Source organism: Cupressus sempervirens, chromosome 11 (assembly GCF_028749045.1).
Source record: "Cupressus sempervirens isolate cs-2001-9-10 chromosome 11, ASM2874904v1, whole genome shotgun sequence".
Classification (NCBI taxonomy): Eukaryota; Viridiplantae; Streptophyta; class Pinopsida; order Cupressales; family Cupressaceae; genus Cupressus; species Cupressus sempervirens.
In genome coordinates this window covers 488,325,898-488,339,785 of record NC_143128.1, presented here as the reverse complement: position 1 = coordinate 488,339,785, position 13,888 = coordinate 488,325,898, and positions in this window count along the sequence as shown.

Sequence of the window (13,888 nt, the reverse complement as noted above, 5' to 3'; positions counted from 1 at the left end):
AAAATTTTGGATGCAGTTAGGTATTATGATGCTATTTCACTTGAAATTTTTGAAGATTATTCAATGACAAAGCTCAAGTCAATGCAAGTAATGGTTGAACAATTCTAAAAGACTTTCGAGGATGCTTCTTCTAATGAAGATATTAGGTAGGCATTCAAGACTGAAGAGGTATTGTTGAAACTTGATAGAAGACTTGATGATTTTGTAGAAACTCATATGGAAATCAATAATTATTGACAAATAGTCAGGCATAAATATGAGATATTAGATTTTTTAGAAGCTTCCCAAGTGATAGAGATTATAGAGAAATTTAAGAGCAAACATCCAGATGTCACTCTGGTATAAAGGGGAAGAAAACCTAGAAGCTATAAATTTAGTTTTGACACTTGGAAATTTTTTTGATCTTTTGAACTTGCTCCAAAGGTGCACAAGGTGCACAAGGCACACTACTCCAAAGGTGCACTGATAGTTAACTACTAGTTCCAAATTTAGAGTTTTTCATGCACCAAAAACACATTCTAATAGCAACTTAACTCCCAGAAGCACTTAGAGAAGGCTAAAATTACATTTTTAGAGCTTGCAGTTATTTCCAAATCCTCTTATAACTTCCTTCTTCTTATCTACTACTTCTTTTCTTTGTTTTAAGACACATAAAGGCTCATGCACCCATTAATTAATATAAATAAGGGTGAAGTCCTACTCAACATCATTTAGAGAGTCAGTTTGTACATAAATAATTTTTTTTTATTATTTTAAGAAGAATATTATTGCATTAAGAGATCTCTCACTTTCAACACAAATTGAGGAGATGATTTCTTATAAATTTAGGAATGTTATTTGTATTCCAGGCTATTATTTTGATGCAATAACTATTGGTGCTCTCATTCTAAGTGTAGTTATTCTTGTTAGTGTGTGTTATTTTTTGTAAATTTCTATTCATGATAATAATGGAGCCAATAGTTTTTTGTGTTGATTTTAGTTTTGGTGTTTTCCATGTGTTGACAAATTTCACTAATGTACTAAGCTAGAGAAGAGATCGCCCTATTGTTCCTACATAGCTTCTTGTCTCTCATGAGCACACTTTCTATGGCCTTACAATTTGATAGGAAGTGAAACATCTTTCAGTTCTACTAAATTCCCATTAACAATTGCATCAGTGGATTTCAGGAAGCACTGCTTGTTGGTTTAAAGAATAATTTTTGTTGAGATAATGGGTGTTGCACACATTGCATAATATTGTTATTTTATTATTTTATTTATTATGTAATGTTGTACCTAGATGGACGTGCAACATGTAAAGATTCCCATGGAATATTCTTGATGAGTTGTATTGTAACATTGTGATAATATTTCATGTAATTATTTAATATTGGGGGAAAAGAATTAAATGCCCAATTTTAAATGTGGGGTCAGTGGGTTAGGTAACACATGGTTTATGTAATACCACTTGGTGGTTTTGTGGGACTTGCTACTATATAAGCAGCCACAAGGGTAGTTGTTGTAAGTGTAAGAGAGTGACAAGGAGAAGACAAAAGGAAAGAGTTGAGTGGGACAAGGCTTGACAGGTTAGCCAAGGGAGCATTTGTGAAGGTTGAAAGCATGGCATGGGATGTGTGGATTCATGCTTGTTCACATAGTTTTCTCGGTTGTGGCTATGGCCATGAAGGCTTCCATGGTTGTATGACAATGGTATTTTTGCTGAATAATACATGATGATGGATGCTTTTGGAGGCTGGGTTTTTTCCCTTAATGAGGGTTTCCCAGGGTATATCTTGTGTCACAATTTTGTGGGTATGTTTTCTATTCTCTTGCATGTGGATTTTAATTCCGTGTTTATTTTAGATCTATTATGGGTTATGTGGAAATGATTATATTCTTTATTTCCAAGTTTCCTTACAAGTTTTTTAGTTTCAGCCCATGATGGTCGTCAAATTTAATCCCATCGGAATTTTTCGTCATAGAAAAAATAAAAAAATAAAAAATCATACTGAAAATGGGAAAAAGACTATTTTAGTAAAATGACCATAACTTTATCTTAGAATATTTGATTTTAGAGTTCTTATAGGCGTTGGAAAGCTAATTCAGAGCACTACAACATGGTGTAGGTTTGGTTCTGTGATTTTGAGATTTTGTCAAGTTTTAAGAGCCCTAAAGTCAGATGTTCTTTATTTTGAGAGCACGGATTAGGGCATAACTTGGCCATACGGAGTCGGATTTTGGACTTCGAGTAGTCAACGGAAAGCTCTTGGAGAGCTCTACAAATTGGTTTAGATTTGGTGTAGGTTTGACATGATTTATTTGTTGATATATTGATCTGAATAGTTTATAGGTATATTTTGACTATGGTAACTTGTGAGTTTATGGCATTGGAGATTTAAGATTTGATGTCATTGTATACTCAGTTCATATTTCAGATTGGTCTCATGATGATATGGTTATCAATGTTTTTTTTGGATATGCATGATGACTTGTTGGGTCTACAAGTTGTGTAGTGTTGTAAGCGGTTTATACTTACAGGTTGCATTTATAGCTTGGTTATGAGTTGTCTTTGCCCATTGATCTTTCATTATTGATGCATATTCAGATTGGTGGCTTGGATTTGGGTTGTCTATGCCCTAAGTCACATGATTTTATCTTCATGTAGAAGGGATGAGATGTTGTTACCAGATACAATCATGGTGGAGGATTGTGGTTGACTATTTTATGCTAACAGGTTGGACACTTTGAGAACCAGATGCTCGGTTCATGGATGTGATCATGGTGTCATAGATTTTGGCATGACATGATTGGTTATACAGGTACATCCTTGATGTTCATTAGCTTGGATTTTTGATTCAGTTATGGTGGTATATCTTCTTGGTTGAGGATCATGGTTATTTGGTTTTTTTTGAGGAGCTCATGATGTGCACTTTGAGTTCTTTGATAGTTTGATGTCTTGGTTGATTCTCATGGTTAGAGGATGGGTTTTTCATCATTATATCATGGCTAGCTTGGATACACAGTTTAGTGGGAGCTTGTGACAGTGATGGGGTGACAGTGCAGGATTAGTTCCTGGTTTGGTTTGGATCTTCAAGTAGGAGATGGATTTTATGATGCCATAGGTGACTTGGTACCACAGTTGAGTGGGAGTTCTTGGCATTGATATATTTATTGAGTGTTTGCAGATGTTGGAGGTTTGTCTTAGATCTCGTTGTTGCAGAAGCATCTTTGACATTTGCATGGTGCACTTGTTATCATCATGGTGTTTGAAGATGGTTAGATCTTGAGGACTCATGGAGTTCTTGGTTATCTTCATGGTATGTGGAGATGGTTGCATCTTGAGGACTCACAGGGTTCTTGGCAAAGGTGTGGTTTATGCTTTTATTTGGCATGTTATCCTTGGTATGAGGATGGTTTCATTATTATGTCATGGTATACTCTTGATACACGTTTAGATTTGTGACATGTTATGGTGTGTTCATATGGAGCATGTTATCTCTTTAGTTGAGATGGTAAGATCATGTTTTCATGTTTATGTTCCTAAGGCCATGGTTGGAACTTTGACATTGATCTTGGTTTAGTTTCTTGGTATTGAGTACATTGATCATAAGCTGGATACTTCATGATATTGCTATGTTGCATTTGGAGTTGGCATGGATTGATTGGTTACAAGTGCTCATGGATACTTAGAGACGGTGGTGACACTGATTTCTCTTGGATTAGAGAAGTATTTGTTGGGATGATTGATGGTTTCAGTAGGAAGTCCGAGGGGCAGTCACCTGATATGGACTTGAGAGGAGATTGTTCTTAGATGAGTCTTGGTTGGAGACTTGGGTATCTTGATGAGCATTCTCATTCCCCACTTTTGGTCTACTTGGCAGTTTGCTACTTGAGAGGTATAGCCCATTGTTTCTCTCAGTTGCATTATATTTATGCTTGTCTTTCATGGATATGGATCTTGAGCTATGGTACATGAGTTAGTTCTGGAGGGTTCATTTGAGAGATGGTTTAGCATTGGTTATCTCCATTTGCATATGTTGTTATGTTGGTTGAGTTTGGGAGATGGTTTTATATTTGGGCATATTCCTTGGATTAGGAATGGTTATTCCTTGAGTTAGGAATGGTTTATTGAGTTTTATCTTCTTTTGAGAGGCTTACATCCATGATTAGTTATATGGTATGGTTTGGGTGTTGTTGAGGCTTCTTGTTGGGGTTTTATGGAGGAGATCATACTTGCATAGTTTACATCTAGAGGTGTGTGTAGAAGGACATGATATAGGTTATGATTTGCATGGTTTCTCTGGTCTTGGTTATCTTCCTAGATGTTTAGTTTTTCCTACATTGGATTTGAGATTGGTTAGAGACTGTGATCACTGATTTGTGCTCATGCATTTCATGTGAGAGATGACATGGTTATTTCTTTCTCTTTCCTCTATTGGTTGTGGTGAACTTGGGAGAGCATTGGAGACTTGTTATGAGAGTTGTTCTTGCAAGAAATTAGTTTATGTATTGTGGATGTCCTTGATACTACATGGATTCACTTCTTTGAGATGTGTTGAGTGGATTGGTTATAGATTTGACATTATCTTTTGCAGTGGGAGCTTCTTGGTATATATGTGGCAGGTATTGCTCTTGAGGCTTGTGATTGCAGGTTATAGATTGGATATGTCAGTGATATGAGATTCACTTGTTATACCTTTGAGGTATGGATAGTTGGATGGGTTTGGCACTTTACTGTGGGTGCTATTTCAGCTATGGATATTTTGACAACTACAGATACATGTGATTACCTTTGGATCAGGTTTTTTTGTGCTTGGAATTTCAGTTGGTACAAGATTTTATGATCTTCTAATGTGACAAGTTGGGTGGATTTCTCTTTGGATGGCTTCTATGTATGTCCAGTGGGAGTGGCATAATAGGAGGTGAGATCATTCATGTTCGAGATGCTGGATACTTTGATTTTGTTGCAGGTACCAAGATGGAGCACTTGGTGTATTTTGATCCATGATGGTGGATGTGCTAGGAGGGATTGTTACCTTGTTCATTTATGTGGCTACAGATTGACCCTATGCAATGTATACAACAAGTGGGAGATTGTTGAGATAATGGGTGTTGCACACATTGCATAATATTGTTATTTTATTATTTTATTTATTATGTAATGTTGTACCTAGATGGACATGCAACATGTAAAGATTCCCATGGAATATTCTTGATGAGTTGTATTGTAACATTGTGATAGTATTTTATGTAATTAATTAATATTGGAGGAAAAGAATTAAATGCCCAATATTAAATGTGGGGTTAGTGGGTTAGGTAGCACATGGTTTTAGCACATGGTTTATGTAATACCACTTGGTGGTTTTGTGGGACTTGCTACTATATAAGCAGCCACAAGGGTAGTTGTTGTAAGTGTAAGAGAGTGACAAGGAGAAGACAAAAGGCAAGAGTCGAGCGGGACAAGGCTTGACAGGTTAGCCAAGGGAGCATTTGTGAAGGTTGAAAGCATGGCATGGGGTGTGTGGATTCATGCTTGTTCACATAGTTTGCTCAGTTGTGGCTATGGCCATGAAGGCTTCCATGGTTGTATGGAAATGGTATTTTTGCTAAATAATACATGATGATGGATGCTTTTGGAGGCTAGGTTTTTTCCCTCAATGAGGGTTTCCCAGGGTATATCTTGTGTCACAATTTTGTGGGTATGTTTTCTATTCTCTTACATGTGGATTTTAATTCCGTGTTTATTTTAGATCTATTATGGGTTATGTGGAAACGGTTATATTCTTTATTGCCAAGTTTCCTTACAATTTTGACAGCTAAATGTCAATACACTTAACCATTTTTCACTATACATGCCAAGCAAAAAGTAGGAGTCGAGTGATATCAAGTGCCAAGCGATATCAAGTGCCGAGTAATATCAAGTGCTGAGTAACATAAGGTGCCGAGTGATATAGTTTTGTTTAGGTGTCGAGCTATCAAGGAAACAACATGTGTTGAGCATCACTAATGCTTCATGAGCCGAGTAACTCAGAATATCAGCATAAGAGTTTGTAATTGCACAAACTATGATGTAAACCATCTTTGTAGCTGACACAAAGTAAATCTTGAAGGATCTAGAGATAAGAAAGAATCTTTTACACTTCCTATGCAATCTGAATGCAGCCAATTGGAAAATTGGAAAGGCATGCAACCAATTAGCAAAAAGGGAAGTATTGAGAGGGAAATTGAGATTCAATGTGGATCGCAGATCCATATCTAACCCTAAGTCTTCGAAGTCTTTTTAAGGAAGATGAAAGTTTCATTTTAATAGGGATGAGACAAGGAGAATAGTGTTAAAAGGAAAAACATAATGGAATTCAGTGAAAGGAGACATAGAGAGTAAGAGCAGCAATTCAGTATTCAGTTGATTAGATCTCAGAGGATCAAAATTAGAGAGAGAGCCAGAACAAGTTTCTGCATTCAGCAATCAAGGATTGCAAACTATCAGGTTTATAATACCTAATACTCTTTTACCATTGTATTAGAAAGAAAATCCTATGTAGATAGGTTGGCTTAACAACTATTTGTAGATCCTTATCAAAAAGTGATTAAATCCTTTAACAGGGTGACACTTCATGTTAAGTGTTTGAAAATCCTTTAACTAGGTCACTATTGACACAGTGTAAAGCCTTTAACAAGGCAGACCATCAGAAGTGGTTGAACAATATTACTGTAGTTATTTTTGTGAGCATCATCCCCACCATAGTTTTACCTTCTTATTTATGGAGGGTTTCTAGGTTATCAAATTCCAATATTTATGTGTTGTTGATGCATGTATTAGTTTCATATTTATTTGATGTGTTTACATGCATGCACTTTACTTTTAGTTAAAAGTTTTATTGCTTAAAGTGTGATACTTCTATTCACACCCCCCCCCCCCCCCCCGCCCCCTCTCATAAGTATTCTTTCCATATTTGAATATTCCAACAATTGGTATAAGAGCAGATTGGGTTCTCACAAGAAAAATCCTAACAACTTGGAGGAAAAGATCTAAAGATGGAAGTTTTCAAACTCAAAAATATCATTGAAAACCAGGTGATAGATGTGCCATAATGTTGTGTGAAATCACTAAAAAAAAGAAAAGAGCAGTTGAAGATAAAGTGATGATGGAAAATGACTTGCAAACAGACTTGAAGAAAAATGTACTGAATTGACAAGGATCTGAAACATGCAGATGGATACACTTGCCCAAATGGTGAACCTTCATCATGAACTCAATGTGAAAGACATTGAGATCTCTACACTGAAGATGCAGAATGAACAATTGTAGATTGACTTGAGAAGAGAAAAGGAAATTTCAGAAAGCGTCAACAAACCCAATGAAGCCATCAAGTATTTTGAGCAATAACTAAAATCCCCAAGATCAACCCATGATACATCAGGACTTGGATACAATAGCACTAAAGTTGGAGAATCATCAAAGAGTGCTGAACAAAGAAGCGACAAAGGTAAAAATGTCAAACCTACATGTCATTTCTATGGAAGGAAAGGACATACATCTAATGTATGTAGAAGCAAGAATGCCCATCAGCATGATAAGCCTAAGAGTGTAAACTATTGTCATAAGTGCAAGAAGCAAGGTCCTCAAGCACATGAATGTAGAACCAAGGCTATTAAGACATCAAGATTTGAGGATCACTGTTATAATTGCAAGAAATATGGGCATAGAGCTTTTGAATGCAGATCAAAGCCTATGTGGACATCAAATCAACCAGCAAAGACATCAAACCATGAAAATCACTACTATTGGGATTAAAACACTAGGTACAGTTGTCACTACTGTCAAGAATATGGACATATACCCCAGAATTGCATAAGAACATATTTTAGGGGGAACTATAAAAGATGGTTGAGTCAAACCACATGTTTCAATTGCTTAAAAATTGGTCATGTTAGCAAGAGTTTCCCAACAAGGTCAAAGGCACCAAGTTCTGAGTACAACAATGGAAAGGCAAAGATAGATGTTGAACACATCAGAAGTGAGATGAATAAGACATGGAAAAAGAAAGATGAGTATAGCACATCAAATGCAGAGATCACTTCACCTAATGGGTCAAGTGAACATACTTCATCTAATTAAGTAAGAATGGGTGTGTGTGGGATTGATAAACTAAGTTACATCATACATCAATCCCAAGACATAGAAGAACTGAAAAGAAGAAATTAACATAAACAAAGATGCTAAGTCAAAATTAAGAATCTTGCAAAATTTGCCAAAGTTGTCTTCAAGTGCCGAGTTGCTAACAGCGACCAAGTTGATAGATGATGCTGAGCTATGAAATATCAATGGGAGTGAAGTGAAGTGAAACACAATGGGTGTTGAGTCATGCTGAAATCCTTCAGGAGCCGAGTAGATAGTTGTTAGCACATAAAGCATTAATTTCTCTATTTTGAAGGGTACATAGTCCAATTTTTTATCACTTCTCACCATTCAAATGCGAAGCAAAGACAAGAAGAGCGCAGAAGATCAAGGTCAGCTCAGAAGCCATTTGCAAAAGATTTCCACAACGATTCAGCACAAGTTTCATCGAATTGGGGTATTTTACTTGTGTGTCAAGCTACGTAGTGTTTATAACCTTGTTTAAACTATAAACCCAACCACTAAGAGCAAGGAGAGTAACGAAAAATAGTTAGTTAGTAATGAAGTTAAGCAACCAGAATTCAAGCCCATTCTAGAAGTTGCATACAAGAATGATCCCGCAGGTGCATTATCAGTTATTCTTGATAAAGTTGTTATGGTCCAAGATGTTCGTAGATGCTATAACTGCAAAATTGGATCCATAGGAGATTTAGAAATTTACAATGCATATGACAAGCTATGTGAGAACAAAATACTGAAAGATGAGTTCTCAATAGTCGAAAGAAAAGGATTGACCAAAACCCTAGAATTTTTTTATTGTTTTCAAAGTTGAATGGGTACACATAGTTTTGAGTAGAATACATGATGGAGCCTTTGGGTTAGAAATAGGGCCAGTGAAATTTACCAAGAGAACTATTCATAGGGTTACTAGTGTTCCAACCCTAGATCGGCCAAAGACCCTGCGTAGTGACAAAAAGGAAGTAATAGAGAAAAATATAGGTGGTAAATGGAACAATAGGGGAATGACTATTGATACAATCACATAACCCCTACTAGATTTTGCTGTGAGAATCATTTCACACAAATTCTATCAGTCAAGCAGGTTAAACAGTGTGCCTTGTATAGCAGTTGATGTTGCATACAAATTGATTAAAAAGGATCATACCTATGATCTAGTAGAGCTCATGTTTCAATAGATTAATGAGAATCTAGGAGCTCATGTTTCAACAGATTAATGAGAATCTAGGAGCCATAAGGAAGAGCAAGGGAGCTCAATGAAAATTTGGATTAGTTTTGGTGTGCATGTTTTTCTATCTGATGAAAGAATTTCCTTCTGTAGGTAAGGTGAAATGGAATCTAGACAAAACAATTGTTGAACAAATCAATGGATATATTGAATAGATGGGTGATAATTTTGATGCCCAAATGACTAGCTACTTTGAGGTCTTCAAATAGTCCATGAAACAAAGAATGAGGATTCCAGTCTCATTGACTGAGAAATATGAGAAAGACATTTGCTTTCTTGTAGATATTGATTATACCTATATACAAGTAGTCATACCTAGAGTGAGATGGCTTAGGCCACTAGGTTATGAACTTGATATTGATCAAGCCTCTGTAGCAATAACAACCCTCCTTGCAGAAGAAGTTGATAAGAATGCAAAAGCCTTTGGAACCTATGATGTTGTAAAATCAAGGGTTATAATAGATTTGAAGACTACCTCAGCAGTAAAGAACAAAGAAAAATTGGTAACGCAAATCAAGAGAAAATTTGGTGTTGAAGGAGAAGGAACAACAGAAGAGGAAGAAGAAGACATTGAAGATGAGGAAGATGAACCTCAAGTTCTGACTCAAGGGTTAGGAGAAGATAAAGAAGAAAGTGCTAAGGAAGAAGAAGCCAAGGAAGCACAAGTTAAAACCAAGGTTACTAAAAGAAAGGCCACAACTCCTCCTGCTCCTCAACCCAAGGCAAAGAAAGTAGCTGCTCCTACACCAAAGAGACCTACTACAAGGGCAGTAGCAAAAAAAGCCCAAGAGGAGGCAAAAGAGAAGAAGAAAACTTCAAAGAAGACTGTTGCCGAGCCAAAGAAGAAAATAAAATTTGTTGCCCAGCCTCAAATAGATAAAGAGAAGACTAAGTCAGAGGACAACAACCAATTTCAAGTGGTAAGGCACAAACCTCAGACTACTATTGATAAATTATGCAGAAAGATTAAGAATGATGATTTGAAAGGTTTAAAGAACCTAAATTTTTCTAAGCTAACCAAGGAAGAACAAAATAAATTAGAGGAAGCAGTGTATGCTATGATGGCTGAGTATAAGCACACACCTCTAGAGTTAGATGAATCTATACCTAAAGAATTGTACAAAATTGTAGAGGATAAATGGAATTTTTGTTTACAAATGGAGAGGGAGATAAGGGAATCAACATTAGCAAGATTTTTGCCTAATTTGACTAAGGATCAAGTAACAAATGTAGTTAAGAGGCATAACAATAGATTCACTCCCAAACATAGAGCTTTCAGCATTTTGCAGAACAAAATTGAGGATGTAGTTAGAAAATCCACAAGATTGTGGAAGATAGTTTACAAGAAAATAGAAGATGTATACAATGAAGAATATAAGGTAGAGGCAGGTTCCAAGAAAAAGGAGATGAAGGTATCAGGAAACAAAGAAAAAGAAAAGGAACAAGTTGAGAAGAAGGTTGAAGAAGAAAAGGAAGAAAAGGCACATACAGAGGAGAAAGAGGAAGAGAAAGATATAGCTATACCACAAGATCAAAGTGTGCAAGACACACACGTATCCCCTCCTAGTCCTCCTCATGCCATCATCACACCTGCAGAGATTGTTAAAATCAAGGATATTACAAACACTTCTAATCCAAACATCAATCCATTAACTGCAGAGGATTTTGAAATCCTTGACCAATCAATACTAGTAGCAAAATTATGTTCAAATCCTATATTGGTCAGTGTTGATGAATTACAGAATCCAGTAGTTAAGAAAAAGGTAGTCAAGGTAAAAAGACAAGAACCACCTTCAACCATACAACCTACTAGTATTCTATTCCTTCCTCCACCACCTCCACCAAGTGTAGTCACTGATACACTTCAGATGCTGAGTACAGCAGCAGGGGAAGTTAAAGAAACATCTGAATAGCTAGCAAGTTCAACCCCACCTAGTGATCACCAAAAGGATAAACTAGCTGAAGAAAAATATGAGACAAGTAAGAAGGAGGCGTCTACAATAAAAACATTGGTTGCATTACCCAAATCTGGTACTCCAACATAGACTCTTCAGTAGCTGAGCATTGATAGGTTACCATTGCAAATCAGGACACCAGGCTCAAGCTCATCAAAGGTAGTTAGGAAACTTCATTATGGAGTTCTTGAGCTTGATGAAGAAATAAAGATTCCATATTATGAATCCATCACTCTCACTGAAGAGAAGATCAATGAAATTCAGAGTGCATTGGATAGAAGAAGGAGACAAGAAGCACTAAGAAGAGAACACAAGCACAAGCATACCTTAAATGAAATAAAATACATATTCACAGAAGCTTTCTGCTTACAATCTCTAGATGAGTCAAGGCCAATTATAGAGCAACTATCTGATATAGTTGACCTGGTGACTAGTGAAGACCAGGAAACAAATGCCAAATTACTAGAATGGTCAGGAAGAAAATTCCAAGGCAAGCTAAATAAGAAAATATCCAGTGATATAACACTATCACAAATGGAGCTAGCTAAGAAAATAGAAATAGTTAAAACTGTACTTGGAAACATATTTTCCCTGTACAACAAGTTGTGTGATTTTTCCACATTCACATAGGACACTAGCCAGAAAATACTAAGCTTGGAGAGAAATCTGAAGATTTCTAGCATGCAACTCCCTACAAATCCAGCTCAGAGTGAGAAGCATTTTGTCCAATCGCTTCACACACAAAGAGAGTTAGCTATCTTAGTAGCAAAGGAGGCAACCACCAAAGCCAAATTGATGCAAATTCAATCCTCTATCAGTCCTCATTTGGAAATACTTCACAAGGAGAAAATGAATGCAAAGATAGTTCTCAAGAAAGACCCTAATCTTTCTACATCTGATGGACTTGTACATCTAGCAGTAGAGATTGCCATCCAACATAAGTCATTGGATGTTGCACTAGAAAATTGGGATGCAGCTTTGAAGGTACTCCTTGAAGTAAATAGTACATTTTTGGCCAAGTATGGCATTTCCCTATAGAACCCTTGACATAGGTGTCAAAAAGGGGGAAAATAAGTATGGGGGAGTTCAGTATAGAATGAAATGGTAAGCATGATGAAAGGGGGAGATAAAGAATTTTGGGAGAATTTTGACAAATTTTGATATAACATACTGGTCAGAATGTAGAAATAGGACAGAAGTCATTGAGTAAACAAGGCATAATCAACTCACAGGGAGTCATAAGATATATTGTTATTTGTTCCTAAATTTTTTGAAGCAAATAAGAAGATGCACAGAATAATGGAAAGATCATAGGATCTTAGTTAAGTGTTTTTTCCACTCATGTCAAAGGGGGAGATTGTTGGTTTAAAGAATAATTTTGATAGCTGAGTGTCAATACACTTAACAATCTTTCACTATACACATTTAACCATCTTTCACTATACATGTCGAGCAAAAAGTAGGAGCCAAGTGATATCAAGTGCCGAGTGATATCAAGTGCCAAGTAATATAAGTGCCGAGTAACATAAGGTGCTGAGTGACACAGTTTTTTTTAAGTGCTGAGCTATCCAAGAAACAGCATGTGCCAAGCATTAGTAATGCTTCATGAGCTGAGTAACTCAGAATATCAGCATAAGAGTTTGTAATTGCACAAACTATGATGTAAACTGTCTTTGTAGCCGACAGAAGGTAAATCTTGAAAGATCTAGAGATAAAAATGAATCTTTTACACTTCCTATGCAATTTGCATGCAGCCAATTGGAAAATTGGAAAGGCATGCAACCAATCAGAAAAAAGGGAAGTATTGAGTGGGAAATTGAGATTCAATGTGGATCGTAGATCCATATCTAACCCTAAGTCTTCGAAGTCCTTTTAAGAAAGACAGAAGTTTCATTTTAATATGGATGTGAGAAGGAGAATAGTGTTAAAAGGAAAAACATAATGGAATTCAGTGAAAGGAGATGTAGAGAGTAAGAGCAACAATTCAGTATTCAGTTGATCAAAACAAAGCAAAGGATACAAATAGAAATCAGATCTGAGAGGATCAAAATCAGAGTGAGAGCTAGAACAAGTGCCTGCATTTAGTAATCAAGGATTGTAAACTATTAGGTTTATAATACCTAATACTCTTTTACCATTGTATTAGAAAGGAAATCCTATGTAGATAGGTTGGCTTAATATCTATTTGTAGATCCAATTCAAAAGGTGATTAAATCCTTTAATAGGGTGACACTTCATGTTAAGTGTTTGTAAATCCTTTAAGTAGGTCACTATTGACATAGTGTAAAGCCTTTAACAGGGAAAACCATCAGAAGTGGTTGAACAATATTACTACAGTGATTTTTGTGGGTATCATCCCCACCCTAGTTTTACCTTCTTATTTCTGGAGGGTTTCTGGGTTATCAAATTCTAGTATTATGTGTTGTTGATGCATGTATTAGTTTCATTTCTATTTGATGTGTTTACATGCATGCAATTTACTTTCAGTTAAAAGTTTTATTGCTTAAAGTGTGATACTTTTGATTCAAACCACACCCCCCACCCTCATAAGTATTCTTTCCATATTTGAATATTCCAACACTGCTCCTA